Genomic DNA, 16,764 nt, shown 5'->3' with positions numbered 1-16,764 from the left:
TGGTCTGATGGGTTTGTTGCAGCAGAAGCTGGTCTTGACGCCTCCTTGCATCCCTGTACCAGCTGCTGGGTCAAGGACTTTACCAGGACTCTGTCAAATGCAGGGTCCTGGGAGGAAATAGCCGCTTGCAGGGTGTTATAAGAGCCAAACTCCTCCATGAGGTTTTTATGTACACCTCTGAACACCCTTTGGATGTTCAGGTTCTGGGAATATGCCTTTGTCCTGGAGAATCTGGATGCAGCACAGAACTCAGACAGGACTTGTCTGAGGAGTTGCTGAGATGTTTCTGTCAGATCTGCTGCCTGTTGGGAGGGTCCATCTAGGGCTGAGGGTCTGATCTCCGATAACAACCTTATCACCAGTATGGTGACCAAACAGATGACATCATCTTTGCTGGAGTCCATCAAGTACTGCAGTGGGAATGCAGTGGCACTGCTGATGTCCGGGGTGATTAAGAGCTCCCTCAGATGGCCAGAGCTGCTGGGGATACACTCTTCCTTCTCTTCAATGTCAATCCCATCTCCCTTTGGTACCAAAGAGGTTCCCTTGCTTGTGAAAGAAGGAGTGGAGGATCGTTCATCTGTGTGTGCCATCATCTTTGTCTTTAGGTCACTTGAAGAAATATCTGGCATTTTAGAGACCCTGGTGTTGATGAAGGAGCTCCTGACGATGGGGCAGGTCAGATCGAAAGGCACTTCGTCAGGGATGGGAGTGCCAGGGAGGTTGATCTCTAACTCACACTCTGACCTAGGACTCTTTGAAGAGCTGGACAAGGAACTACGACCATTTAAAGAAGTGGACAAAGATGAACAGGTTCTAGGGATGTCTTGGCAGACTTGTTCACTGTCATCCTCACTTTTCTCAACCTCCTTCAGCATAGTTCCTACCATATCATTGATCTGAAGGAGCTCCCTGGAATCCTTAATTCGCCCTAAGTTTGACATTTCACTCTGGATAGCAACCAGGATTTCCCCAAGGGTCTCTTTGGAAGAAGCATTTTCTGTCCTTTCGGATCCGGGTGGCTTCAGCCCTGTGAAGAAATCCTTAAGTGTGTTCTTCATTCTGACGCATATGGTCTTAGCTGTTGACCAAAGCTTCTCCTCTGATATTTTAACACTCAATTCAGTATCATCCAGTTGGGAGCCCCCGTGGGAGCACTGCGAAACTCTCCCACTTCTTTCCAGTAGCACAGTGCCAGTGGACTCATTTTTCTGGAAAAGAGTCGCCATTCCTTTGACAAAGGTTTCCACTAATCCAGAGGCTGTATTCTCAGAGGACATGGAGGACATGGATTCTGAAAGGACATGGATCTCTGATGGTGAGCTAGATGATAAGCCAGCCTGCAGACTTTTCTGAAGACCAGTATGGCTGATCTGTGTGATAAAGGAATGACTGGATCTCATCAGCACTTTACTCACTGCCTCTTCTGCCTGAGTCTGGAAGTCATTGCTAGAGAGCTTCTTAATGCTCTGAATCAGACTAGTAGAGGACTCTGTGATTCTGACACTCTCTTCTGAGCTCAGTTGAGAATATTGAGTACTCACGCTCAAGTCTTCATTGGGTGAGGGTGACTGGGAAATAGTATAGTCATCGAGCTTTGATAGGACACCATCAACAAACCAACAAGCCTCTAGGGACTCATCAGATGAACTGACAACGGCCAAGGATTTACTCTCCACTTTTGATAACTCTGACTTGTAGATGGAAAAAACACTGCTAAGAACTTCTTGAGTACTGGTATCCAGATTGGAGAGACAGAGAGCTGGTATTGGTTGGCTCTCACTGGGAACTCTACTAAGTTCGGTGCTGGGTAACTGGACCTCAACAGTTGAAACAGTTGCCTTTTCCAGGGTGTCTGAAGACTCCTGAAGAGAAGCATCCTTAGCCACACCTTCTCGAGCGGATAGAGTTAAAAGGTCCCTCAGCTTTGCTCGTATACGGCCGTAGAGTGTGCGGGCTAGAGAGAAGGTTATCATCTGTGAAGATCCTGTTTTGTGGTCCTTTACAGGAACTGGCCAATCAACTGCTTCACATGTGCCTTCAAATGATGCTATCGTCTCCATGCCTCCCACAAATGCCTTAACAATCACTGTGGCAGTGGAGGTTACAGGTGTCAGGGCTGTGCAGCTGGTATTCAGGGGAGCTTCAGTAAGGCTAGGTGCAGCACTAGAAGGCCTAGAGGAAGGATCCATGCCAGAAGAGCTGCTGACTTTCCTTGTAAGGATGGTGCTCACCGCCTTCAGGGCTTTAGACTGAAAGTCGGGGCTAGAGAGGGTCTGAAGCTTTCTGGCCACCACACTGGTAGAGGATCCAGTCTCTTTGAGAAAGTGAGTGGTCCCTTCTTTCCCAGATGGACACTCAACATCAAGGTCACATTGAAGATTGGTCAGAAATTTAGACCCCAAGATTGTCATCTTCTTGGCCAGATCCAATAGGATGTTGAAGTCCTGTGCCATTTTGTCGACAATGGCATCCAGCACATCATCGGTCACAGGGTCCATGAGGGGCTCGATAAACCCTACCCACTCTGGCTCAGACGTTTGGCTCTGTAGCTCGGCCAGGATCTGCACCGAGGCTACCCGAATGACCTCCTTGCCTACTGCTATGTCCTGACTGTCCATAGGGGGGCAACTCCCTGAGCTGGCCTGAATGGCCACTGAGAGGCCAGAGTTAAGCTGGTGTACTACCTCTCCCACAATAGCACAGCTCAACTCAGAAGAGCTGGAGGAGATGGGGTTGGAGTGACCCTCAACCAGGGATATCAGGAGGCTCTCTTCCGTTACCCCAAAAAGAGCCTTCAGAGGCTCCTCCATGAGGGGAGCCTCTCTAGTTGCAGGCAAGCTCTGCAATGAGGTCTGGGACCTTGAAGATAAACACACAATCACCACAAATGTGACCAACTGCTATCTAATCTGGGTCATTAGTGAGCCTGATAACCAAATTAGAGCAATGATGGTTTACTTCTCATACCACCGTAGTTCTAGAAGCCTAAAGCCAACTGACACGATTTTTTGCCTGATTTTTATGTTTGTACGACATCAGAATATGATTAATTCTGAAAGGCTGATCTATTTATTCATAGATTACTTTATGGCTTACCCAGTTAAAAATGACTTTCACCTAGACCCACCCCCTCAGTGGCAACATTTCTGACCAGAACTTAAAACTACAAGGTGTGAATTCCAAGTTAATAATTTATGATAAGTATGGGTCAGGTCTTGCAATTATTAAGTTGAAATATTGCTGTGAACATACCTCTTAGGCGAACAGCATGGTGATGAGGTTCTGCGAGTGGATTTTTGGCGGAACCCTGCACTGCCATTCCTCCTCCTCTCCTTAGTCCAGTAGTTCATCTCACTGATCAGCAGCCTTTTCTCTCTCTCACCCAGACTGCCTAAGGAATCCTCAGACCCTGTCAGAGAGCACTGGGATTCTGGGGAGGTTGCCCCACTCCTCAGGTTCACCCCCATGATACGAGCTAGCGCTGGTAGGAGAATGTGGAGGGCTGTCTGGGTCACGACTTTAACAATCTTCAGACACAGCATGGAGAGCTGCTCGAATGTGAGCTATGGCCAACAAACAGAGTAATGTTTTTGTCAATCAAGCAATTCCATGACACCATTCCCTATATAAGGGCACAACTTTTGACCAGAACCTTATGTGGAGAGACTTACGTTATTTTTCATGCCATGCTGAATCACCCTCCATTGGCTAGAGAAAAGAAAAGAAAGGAAACATATTTTACCTGCACACTGGTGTTGAGTTAGTGGAGTCACTAGATAGCCATGTCAGGGAAAATAAAAGTGTATTTAATTAAGCTATTAGCAAGTACATGAGACATTTTGTTCTTGATTTACAGGAAGAGTTAGGGGTGTGGTTACAGTGATGTTAGGTGTAGTGTCTAAAATCCCATTTGTGGTTAGAAGGTGCACTATGACTATAAATTCAGAGTTGTTGTATGTGAGGTTGGAAAAAGACATGGGACTTGCTCATCAGTTAGACTCCTCAGGAAGGAGAGGAGGATTGGGGCACAGCATGTCCCAGTCTTGAGAGAAGGCATTAGAGTCCTCTGAGCCTCCTTCTCCAGCTGCTCAATGATAGATCCCCTTTCCCGGAAACCACACCCGGGTGTCTGAGAAGACTCTGGGAAACCGCAAAGAGAAATCTAAAGTTGAATCTGAACTTGATCCCTCATTTCTTTCACCTTTAGTGATTTGATTGCACTGGACAGGTAAAAGCACATCTCTCTGCGTGCCTCCACTATATTGCTTTCACCTATATAGATACTATCTTCTCAGATCAGTGCTGATGAATTTGAATACAACCTGCAACCAACATGAAGTAATCTCAGACCTGCACCAATGCTGCTGTCTTCCTCCACGGAAGTCTTCTTGGCGCGGCCACTGGACTTACGTTTAGCCTACATGACAACAGATTATAGGTCTCATAGCAGATCCAAGGTCAGTGTAGCGTCTCCTCCTAATGCTTTAAGGCTAGGATTTAGTGGCAGTAAACTAATCCTAGATCTGTGCCTAAGTAGGCAGAACATGTGTAGAGGACAGCATATTTCTTACCTTGCCTCCTGTCCTGTTCTTGTTGGTCTCATGTGTCTCTGTTTCATCCTTCATATTCTCCACAACCTTATTTTGGTCATCCGGGGGATCCTCCCATTTCACGCTCTGGTGGATAAATGAGAGGTCAATATCAGTCCTAGGTTGTGACTTTGTGAAACAACTTATTCGCTAATATTTTAAACAAAACGGCAATAGTGGTCAGATTTCAGTCCATGGATCAAACCAGTGAGACATATTGCTTTGGTAGTGACCTACTATATTGTTAGTAATTTCTCCTCTAAACTCAAAATAGGCTAAATGAACCATACCTTGCTGTCATCTGACATGATGTGTAGGAAATACTAATACCTCCTTTAAAAATACGTCAGTGAACCATCGGCAGACAACTGAAGTGAATATGAATGTCCTTGAATTATGCCTAAGCATTGTTGAATACTCGATTCCGATTGGCTGAAGCCAGAGCATTCTTCAAAGATGTCATACACACATGATGTCACAATTAGGCCTAAATCTAATGTCTATATGAACTGTCAATGTCATTAGAAAACAGATCATAGCTTGTCAGCAGGGCATTACATTATTTTCATCCATCCGTCAACACAAATGGCATGTCAACGTTCCCCAAATAATAAAGCCAAGTCGAGATGTATGGTTCTTCATCCAGAGGACGAAGCACCATTGTATCATCTAAAACCTTCAGAGAGATCCCTTAAAACTGTAGTATAAATTCTCCACATCTGTTCTGGTAGCTAGGTTAATTTAGCGAGACATGGCCAAATCCAACACATAGCGTTTCTACTGGGTCCTGCTTAGAGGTGACTGTCTGTCATGTTGCTAGTTGTAATGACGCTTTTAAAACAACAAAAGGTATTTGTAATTGCTCTGGGAGCTAATTATTGCAGAGCCCAGCTACACATCCTGCTCGCTGGGCTCATTATGGACAGCCAATGAGCAGTTCAGGTGAAAAAGTCAGCCAGATCTGATCTCTATAACATACATGATACTAGGATCCTGTAGCAACCTGCCGGCCTGCACAATCCTCCATGGCACGAATGCTACACGCGCAATATATTATGCTAACATCCCACAACAATTCCCCAATTGGAATTACTTGCCTAAACTTCCAATCATACTTATTTTCTAATATCAACCATCGTTTCTGCACTTAAGGCAGACTTGCCATTAGAACAAGATGGAATTAGGACAACTGTAAAGCTCGTTAAACGTGGGCTAAAATTAACCTTACCTGGCTGTCGTCAGCCATTATGTGTAGCCCGTTAATTAAGGCTCTGCGCCTCTGATACTGCAGCTGTTCTGATAGGCCACTGTAGCTTTTCTGTAACTGTTAAACTCGTCTAATCGTATCCGTTGAAAACCGGTCAGTGAACCGTCCTCAAACACAATGAACTGATGTCAATATGGACATTAACCTTCACATAAAGATATACATGACGTCAGATATGCCTAGACGTATTGTTGACTTGATCAGAATACATATCATACATAGTACGTGCTGTTGACAGCCTACCCCGAAATCAAACAGGAACATGGATTTTGTGAAATCTGTTGTGAATGTATAGGGATGTTTTTACAATTGCATAACTGCCTTCATTTTACTGGACCCCATGAAGAGTAGCTGCTGTAGCTAAAGGGGATCCACAATAAATACAAATACAAACCCAATGCAACATGATAATACATGCATCAACTTGTTTTGACATATCACATGGGATATGACAGTAAACCAACAGACCTTGAGAGGAGATAAAACATCATCTGTTGATCTATTTCACAGGTTTCTGGTGCTTTCTAAGCATTCTACATGTGTTGGGGAAGGACGGTGGGATCTCTCCAGAGCATCTAATTACATCAATCATGTCTTGCCATGCATGTGATATGAGATAATGTTATGCACCACGTAAATATACATTGCCTAAGGCTGCAGTGCTATACTCCATGGAGACAGTGCTCAATGTTTATTTTACATGATGGATATATGCTACTTCATTTCATACAATCAATCATCAATCAATCAGTACAATTTATTTATAAAGCCCTTTTTACATCAGCAGATGTCACAAAATGCTTATTCTGACACCCAGCTTAAAACCTCAAATAGCATGCAATGCAGATTTAGAAGCACGGTGGCTAGGAAAAACAGGAACCTAGGAAGAAACCTAGAGAGGAACCAGGCTAGTCCTCTTCTGGCTGTGCCGGTGGAGATTATAAGCGTACATGGCCAATAAGGCCAGATCATTCTTCAAGCATTGTAGTTCAAACATTCTTCATAGATGACCAGCAGAGTCAACAAAATAATGTGGTTATAGAGGGTGCAACAGGTCAGCACCTCCGGAGTAATTATCAGTTGGCTTTTCAAAGCCGAACATTCAGAGGTCGAGAGAGAGAGAGAGAGAGGTCGAGAGAGAGGTCGAGAGAGAGAGGTCGAGAGAGAGAGGTCGAGAGAGAGAGGTCGAGAGAGAGAGGTCGAGAGAGAGAGAGAGAGAGGTCGAGAGAGAGGTCGAGAGAGAGAGGTCGAGAGAGAGAGAGAGAGAGAGAGAGAGAGAGAGGTCGAGAGAGAGAGAGAGAGAGAGAGAGAGAGAGAGAGAGAGAGAGAGAGAGAGAGAGAGAGAGAGAGAGAGAGAGAGAGCGAAGATCGAAACAGCAGGTCCATGAAAAGGTATCACGTCTGGAGAACACACATGCCTCTTCATGTGATACATGATGTTTGGCTGTGCTAAGTGTTATCTTATGGTTTTGGTGATTGTTCTGTGTGAAGCCGTATTCTGCATTGCATCATGGAATCCACTGCACTGCTGCTCCACTGCACTTCCCTTCTCCCCCGATTGCTCAGTTTGGCCTAGCGGCCAGCTCTAGGAAGAGTCTTGGTGGTTCCAAACTTCTTCCGTTTAAGAATGATGGAGGCCACTGTGTCCTTGGGGACCTTCAATATTGCAGAAATGTTTTGGTACCCTTCACCAGATCTGTGTCTTGACACAATCATGTCTCTGAGCTCTATGGACAATTCCTTCGACCTCATGGCTTGGTTTTTGCTCTGACATACACTGTCAACTGTTGGATCTTATATTTTCAACATATTTTCAACATATACAAAACATCTAGCTGCAGATAGCTAATTCTCCTCTATGTGTTTTCCCCTTGCTGCTAATAAGCTCTTACCAATCGAACTAAATGCATAGACATCTGGTTATCTGACAGTCTATGCAGCAACTATTGTATTAGAGTCAAGCTGTGGTTATTTTATTTATTTTCCTAGACAAGTCAGTTCAGAACAAATTCTTATTTACAATGACAGCTTAGGAACAGTGGGTTAACTACCTTGTTCAGGAGCAGAACGTCATATTTTTACATGGTTAGCTCAGGGATCTGACCTAGCAACCTTTCAGTTACTGGCCCAACGCTCTAACCACAAGGCTACCTGCTGCCCCAAGTCCTGCCAACTCAAAAACTGCACAATAAATGTGTAACCAAGGGAGAACTAGTGCATTTCTCTGAGAAAAGCTGCTTCAGTTTTACTAATCTTCCAAAACACTTGAAATTCTTGTAAAATAATTTGCATTTATTTGATCAAATAGACTTTGAAAGGGTAGACATGCAGAAATTCCTCTTTTCAAAAGTCTTGCTGTTACAAAAGTAGATCTTCATGCAGCTTAAGAGGTTACAGGTTCTTCTTGGTGAAGCGCCTGAATGGCTTCATCATTGCTGAAAAGACCCTGACAATCAAGGATTGTTTTTTGACAGGCTGAGATATGGAGGGAGAATCCTCTCCAACTGGAGCTAGAAACACAAGAGAAATGGATGGGGTGAGAGAGAGAGAGAGAGATGCAGTATAGTAACGTTGAAAAATAACAGTGCAGTGAGTTTGGTAGGCATACCTATGTTTCTAACACACACCTAAACAAAACTACAAGCTTTAGCAGAGCTCTAAAATCCTTACCTATGCAATGTCCATCAGTAGAGGGAATCTCAGTCTGTTCCTGGACTGAATGGCAGTCCTTTTTGTTTCCTCTCTTGGAACGCTAACAGAAGAAAGGTCAAGAAAATGGTACAGAGAATAAATAAATAAATGGAACACTTCTGAATCCAAGGCAACAATTTAGTGATGAATAAAACATATTTATCTCATGTATTTGTCTTATCATATCAATAACATCAGCACCTAACTGGAACCAAAAACAAATGCTAACTCCCTGCTATACCTTGAAGTTGATCCTGAGTTTGGTCATTGAAAAGCAAAAGAAGCTCCTTCTTGCTTTCTGCTCAGCCCCCCTCTCTGTCTCAGCCTGGTCTGATGGGTTTGTTGCAGCAGAAGCTGGTCTTGACGCCTCCTTGCATCCCTGTACCAGCTGCTGGGTCAAGGACTTTACCAGGACTCTGTCAAATGCAGGGTCCTGGGAGGAAATAGCTGCTTGCAGGGTGTTATAAGAGCCAAACTCCTCCATGAGGTTTTTATGTACACCTCTGAACACCCTTTGGATGTTCAGGTTCTGGGAATATGCCTTTGTCCTGGAGAATCTGGATGCAGCACAGAACTCAGACAGGACTTGTCTGATGAGTTGCTGAGATGTTTCTGTCAGATCTGCTGCCTGTTGGGAGGGTCCATCTAGGGCTGAGGGTCTGATCTCCGATAACAACCTTATCACCAGTATGGTGACCAAACAGATGACATCATCTTTGCTGGAGTCCATCAAGTACTGCAGCGGGAATGCAGTGGCACTGCTGATGTCCGGGGTGATTAAGAGCTCCCTCAGATGGCCAGAGCTGCTGGGGATACACTCTTCCTTCTCTTCAATGTCAATCCCATCTCCCTTTGGTACCAAAGAGGTTCCCTTGCTTGTGAAAGAAGGAGTGGAGGATCGTTCATCTGTGTGTGCCATCATCTTTGTCTTTAGGTCACTTGAAGAAATATCTGGCATTTTAGAGACCCTGGTGTCGATGAAGGAGCTCCTGACGATGGGGCAGGTCAGATCGAAAGGCACTTCGTCAGGGATGGGAGTGCCAGGGAGGTTGATCTCTAACTCACACTCTGACCTAGGACTCTTTGAAGAGCTGGACAAGGAACTACGACCATTTAAAGAAGTGGACAAAGATGAACAGGTTCTAGGGATGTCTTGGCAGACTTGTTCACTGTCATCCTCACTTTTCTCAACCTCCTTCAGCATAGTTCCTACCATATCATTGATCTGAAGGAGCTCCCTGGAATCCTTAATTCGCCCTAAGTTTGAGATTTCACTCTGGATAGCAACCAGGATTTCCCCAAGGGTCTCTTTGGAAGAAGCATTTTCTGTCCTTTCGGATCCGGGTGGCTTCAGCCCTGTGAAGAAATCCTTAAGTGTGTTCTTCATACTGACGCATATGGTCTTAGCTGTTGACCAAAGCTTCTCCTCTGATATTTTAACACTCAATTCAGTATCATCCAGTTGGGAGCCCCCGTGGGAGCACTGCGAAACTCTCCCACTTCTTTCCAGTAGCACAGTGTCAGTGGACTCATTTTTCTGGAAAATAGTCGCCATTCCTTTGACAAAGGTTTCCACTAATCCAGAGGCTGTATTCTCAGAGGACATGGAGGACATGGATTCTGAAAGGACATGGATCTCTGATGGTGAGCTAGATGATAAGCCAGCCTGCAGACTTTTCTGAAGACCAGTATGGCTGATCTGTGTGATAAAGGAATGACTGGATCTCATCAGCACTTTACTCACTGCCTCTTCTGCCTGAGTCTGGAAGTCATTGCTAGAGAGCTTCTTAATGCTCTGAATCAGACTAGTAGAGGACTCTGTGATTCTGACACTCTCTTCTGAGCTCAGTTGAGAATATTGAGTACTCACGCTCAAGTCTTCATTGGGTGAGGGTGACTGGGAAATAGTATAGTCATCGAGCTTTGATAGGACACCATCAACAAACCAACAAGCCTCTAGGGACTCATCAGATGAACTGACAACGGCCAAGGATTTACTCTCCACTTTTGATAACTCTGACTTGTAGATGGAAAAAACACTGCTAAGAACTTCTTGAGTACTGGTATTCAGATTGGAGAGACAGAGAGCTGGTATTGGTTGGCTCTCACTGGGAACTCTACTAAGTTCGGTGCTGGGTAACTGGACCTCAACAGTTGAAACAGTTGCCTTTTCCAGGGTGTCTGAAGACTCCTGAAGAGAAGCATCCTTAGCCACACCTTCTCGAGCGGATAGAGTTAAAAGGTCCCTCAGCTTTGCTCGTATACGGCCGTAGAGTGTGCGGGCTAGAGAGAAGGTTATCATCTGTGAAGATCCTGTTTTGTGGTCCTTTACAGGAACTGGCCAATCAACTGCTTCACATGTGCCTTCAAATGATGCTATCGTCTCCATGCCTCCCACAAATGCCTTAACAATCACTGTGGCAGTGGAGGTTACAGGTGTCAGGGCTGTGCAGCTGGTATTCAGGGGAGCTTCAGTAAGGCTAGGTGCAGCACTAGAAGGCCTAGAGGAAGGATCCATGCCAGAAGAGCTGCTGACTTTCCTTGTAAGGATGGTGCTCACCGCCTTCAGGGCTTTAGACTGAAAGTCGGGGCTAGAGAGGGTCTGAAGCTTTCTGGCCACCACACTGGTAGAGGATCCAGTCTCTTTGAGAAAGTGAGTGGTCCCTTCTTTCCCAGATGGACACTCAACATCAAGGTCACATTGAAGATTGGTCAGAAATTTAGACCCCAAGATTGTCATCTTCTTGGCCAGATCCAATAGGATGTTGAAGTCCTGTGCCATTTTGTCGACAATGGCATCCAGCACATCATCGGTCACAGGGTCCATGAGGGGCTCGATAAACCCTACCCACTCTGGCTCAGACGTTTGGCTCTGTAGCTCGGCCAGGATCTGCACCGAGGCTACCCGAATGACCTCCTTGCCTACTGCTATGTCCTGACTGTCCATAGGGGGGCAACTCCCTGAGCTGGCCTGAATGGCCACTGAGAGGCCAGAGTTAAGCTGGTGTACTACCTCTCCCACAATAGCACAGCTCAACTCAGAAGAGCTGGAGGAGATGGGGTTGGAGTGACCCTCAACCAGGGATATCAGGAGGCTCTCTTCCGTTACCCCAAAAAGAGCCTTAAGAGGCTCCTCCATGAGGGGAGCCTCTCTAGTTGCAGGCAAGCTCTGCAATGAGGTCTGGGACCTTGAAGATAAACACACAATCACCACAAATGTGACCAACTGCTATCTAATCTGGGTCATTAGTGAGCCTGATAACCAAATTAGAGCAATGATGGTTTACTTCTCATACCACCGTAGTTCTAAAAGCCTAAAGCCAACTGACACGATTTTTTGCCTGATTTTTATGTTTGTACGACATCAGAATATGATTAATTCTGAAAGGCTGATCTATTTATTCATAGATGACTTTATGGCTTACCCAGTTAAAAATGACTTTCACCTGGACCCACCCCCTCAGTGGCAACATTTCTGACCAGAACTTAAAACTACAAGGTGTGAATTCCAAGTTAATAATTTATGATAAGTATGGGTCAGGTCTTGCAATTATTAAGTTGAAATATTGCTGTGAACATACCTCTTAGGCGAACAGCATGGTGATGAGGTTCTGCGAGTGGATTTTTGGCGGAACCCTGCACTGCCATTCCTCCTCCTCTCCTTAGTCCAGTAGTTCATCTCACTGATCAGCAGCCTTTTCTCTCTCTCATCCAGACTGCCTAAGGAATCCTCAGACCCTGTCAGAGAGCACTGGGATTCTGGGGAGGTTGCCCCACTCCTCAGGTTCACCCCCATGATACGAGCTAGCGCTGGTAGGAGAATGCGGAGGGCTGTCTGGGTCACGACTTTAACAATCTTCAGACACAGCATGGAGAGCTGCTCGAATGTGAGCTATGGCCAACAAACAGAGTAATGTTTTTGTCAATCAAGCAATTCCATGACACCATTCCCTATATAAGGGCACAACTTTTGACCAGAACCTTATGTGGAGAGACTTACGTTATTTTTCATGCCATGCTGAATCACCCTCCATTGGCTAGAGAAAAGAAAAGAAAGGAAACATATTTTACCTGCACACTGGTGTTGAGTTAGTGGAGTCACTAGATAGCCATGTCAGGGAAAATAAAAGTGTATTTAATTAAGCTATTAGCAAGTACATGAGACATTTTGTTCTTGATTTACAGGAAGAGTTAGGGGTGTGGTTACAGTGATGTTAGGTGTAGTGTCTAAAATCCCATTTGTGGTTAGAAGGTGCACTATGACTATAAATTCAGAGTTGTTGTATGTGAGGTTGGAAAAAGACATGGGACTTGCTCATCAGTTAGACTCCTCAGGAAGGAGAGGAGGATTGGGGCACAGCATGTCCCAGTCTTGAGAGAAGGCATTAGAGTCCTCTGAGCCTCCTTCTCCAGCTGCTCAATGATAGATCCCCTTTCCCGGAAACCACACCCGGGTGTCTGAGAAGACTCTGGGAAACCGCAAAGAGAAATCTAAAGTTGAATCTGAACTTGATCCCTCATTTCTTTCACCTTTAGTGATTTGATTGCACTGGACAGGTAAAAGCACATCTCTCTGCGTGCCTCCACTATATTGCTTTCACCTATATAGATACTATCTTCTCAGATCAGTGCTGATGAATTTGAATACAACCTGCAACCAACATGAAGTAATCTCAGACCTGCACCAATGCTGCTGTCTTCCTCCACGGAAGTCTTCTTGGCGCGGCCACTGGACTTACGTTTAGCCTACATGACAACAGATTATAGGTCTCATAGCAGATCCAAGGTCAGTGTAGCGTCTCCTCCTAATGCTTTAAGGCTAGGATTTAGTGGCAGTAAACTAATCCTAGATCTGTGCCTAAGTAGGCAGAACATGTGTAGAGGACAGCATATTTCCTACCTTGCCTCCTGTCCTGTTCTTGTTGGTCTCATGTGTCTCTGTTTCATCCTTCATATTCTCCACAACCTTATTTTGGTCATCCGGGGGATCCTCCCATTTCACGCTCTGGTGGATAAATGAGAGGTCAATATCAGTCCTAGGTTGTGACTTTGTGAAACAACTTATTCGCTAATATTTTAAACAAAACGGCAATAGTGGTCAGATTTCAGTCCATGGATCAAACCAGTGAGACATATTGCTTTGGTAGTGACCTACTATATTGTTAGTAATTTCTCCTCTAAACTCAAAATAGGCTAAATGAACCATACCTTGCTGTCATCTGACATGATGTGTAGGAAATACTAATACCTCCTTTAAAAATACGTCAGTGAACCATCGGCAGACAACTGAAGTGAATATGAATGTCCTTGAATTATGCCTAAGCATTGTTGAATACTCGATTCCGATTGGCTGAAGCCAGAGCATTCTTCAAAGATGTCATACACACATGATGTCACAATTAGGCCTAAATCTAATGTCTATATGAACTGTCAATGTCATTAGAAAACAGATCATAGCTTGTCAGCAGGGCATTACATTATTTTCATCCATCCGTCAACACAAATGGCATGTCAACGTTCCCCAAATAATAAAGCCAAGTCGAGATGTATGGTTCTTCATCCAGAGGACGAAGCACCATTGTATCATCTAAAACCTTCAGAGAGATCCCTTAAAACTGTAGTATAAATTCTCCACATCTGTTCTGGTAGCTAGGTTAATTTAGCGAGACATGGCCAAATCCAACACATAGCGTTTCTACTGGGTCCTGCTTAGAGGTGACTGTCTGTCATGTTGCTAGTTGTAATGACGCTTTTAAAACAACAAAAGGTATTTGTAATTGCTCTGGGAGCTAATTATTGCAGAGCCCAGCTACACATCCTGCTCGCTGGGCTCATTATGGACAGCCAATGAGCAGTTCAGGTGAAAAAGTCAGCCAGATCTGATCTCTATAACATACATGATACTAGGATCCTGTAGCAACCTGCCGGCCTGCACAATCCTCCATGGCACGAATGCTACACGCGCAATATATTATGCTAACATCCCACAACAATTCCCCAATTGGAATTACTTGCCTAAACTTCCAATCATACTTATTTTCTAATATCAACCATCGTTTCTGCACTTAAGGCAGACTTGCCATTAGAACAAGATGGAATTAGGACAACTGTAAAGCTCGTTAAACGTGGGCTAAAATTAACCTTACCTGGCTGTCGTCAGCCATTATGTGTAGCCCGTTAATTAAGGCTCTGCGCCTCTGATACTGCAGCTGTTCTGATAGGCCACTGTAGCTTTTCTGTAACTGTTAAACTCGTCTAATCGTATCCGTTGAAAACCGGTCAGTGAACCGTCCTCAAACACAATGAACTGATGTCAATATGGACATTAACCTTCACATAAAGATATACATGACGTCAGATATGCCTAGACGTATTGTTGACTTGATCAGAATACATATCATACATAGTACGTGCTGTTGACAGCCTACCCCGAAATCAAACAGGAACATGGATTTTGTGAAATCTGTTGTGAATGTATAGGGATGTTTTTACAATTGCATAACTGCCTTCATTTTACTGGACCCCATGAAGAGTAGCTGCTGTAGCTAAAGGGGATCCACAATAAATACAAATACAAACCCAATGCAACATGATAATACATGCATCAACTTGTTTTGACATATCACATGGGATATGACAGTAAACCAACAGACCTTGAGAGGAGATAAAACATCATCTGTTGATCTATTTCACAGGTTTCTGGTGCTTTCTAAGCATTCTACATGTGTTGGGGAAGGACGGTGGGATCTCTCCAGAGCATCTAATTACATCAATCATGTCTTGCCATGCATGTGATATGAGATAATGTTATGCACCACGTAAATATACATTGCCTAAGGCTGCAGTGCTATACTCCATGGAGACAGTGCTCAATGTTTATTTTACATGATGGATATATGCTACTTCATTTCATACAATCAATCATCAATCAATCAGTACAATTTATTTATAAAGCCCTTTTTACATCAGCAGATGTCACAAAATGCTTATTCTGACACCCAGCTTAAAACCTCAAATAGCATGCAATGCAGATTTAGAAGCACGGTGGCTAGGAAAAACAGGAACCTAGGAAGAAACCTAGAGAGGAACCAGGCTAGTCCTCTTCTGGCTGTGCCGGTGGAGATTATAAGCGTACATGGCCAATAAGGCCAGATCATTCTTCAAGCATTGTAGTTCAAACATTCTTCATAGATGACCAGCAGAGTCAACAAAATAATGTGGTTATAGAGGGTGCAACAGGTCAGCACCTCCGGAGTAATTATCAGTTGGCTTTTCAAAGCCGAACATTCAGAGGTCGAGAGAGAGAGAGAGAGAGGTCGAGAGAGAGGTCGAGAGAGAGAGGTCGAGAGAGAGAGGTCGAGAGAGAGAGGTCGAGAGAGAGAGGTCGAGAGAGAGAGAGAGAGAGGTCGAGAGAGAGGTCGAGAGAGAGAGGTCGAGAGAGAGAGGTCGAGAGAGAGAGAGAGAGAGAGAGAGAGAGAGAGAGAGAGAGAGAGAGAGAGAGAGAGAGAGAGAGAGAGAGAGAGAGAGAGAGAGAGAGAGAGCGAAGATCGAAACAGCAGGTCCATGAAAAGGTATCACGTCTGGAGAACACACATGCCTCTTCATGTGATACATGATGTTTGGCTGTGCTAAGTGTTATCTTATGGTTTTGGTGATTGTTCTGTGTGAAGCCGTATTCTGCATTGCATCATGGAATCCACTGCACTGCTGCTCCACTGCACTTCCCTTCTCCCCCGATTGCTCAGTTTGGCCTAGCGGCCAGCTCTAGGAAGAGTCTTGGTGGTTCCAAACTTCTTCCGTTTAAGAATGATGGAGGCCACTGTGTCCTTGGGGACCTTCAATATTGCAGAAATGTTTTGGTACCCTTCACCAGATCTGTGTCTTGACACAATCATGTCTCTGAGCTCTATGGACAATTCCTTCGACCTCATGGCTTGGTTTTTGCTCTGACATACACTGTCAACTGTTGGATCTTATATTTTCAACATATTTTCAACATATACAAAACATCTAGCTGCAGATAGCTAATTCTCCTCTATGTGTTTTCCCCTTGCTGCTAATAAGCTCTTACCAATCGAACTAAATGCATAGACATCTGGTTATCTGACAGTCTATGCAGCAACTATTGTATTAGAGTCAAGCTGTGGTTATTTTATTTATTTTCCTAGACAAGTCAGTTCAGAACAAATTCTTATTTACAATGACAGCTTAGGA

The sequence above is a fragment of the Oncorhynchus mykiss genome, chromosome 6 (genome assembly GCF_057628025.1).
Source record: "Oncorhynchus mykiss isolate SJ-2025 chromosome 6, ASM5762802v1, whole genome shotgun sequence".
NCBI classification, from domain to species: domain Eukaryota; kingdom Metazoa; phylum Chordata; class Actinopteri; order Salmoniformes; family Salmonidae; genus Oncorhynchus; species Oncorhynchus mykiss.
This window is presented reverse-complemented; position numbering follows the sequence as displayed.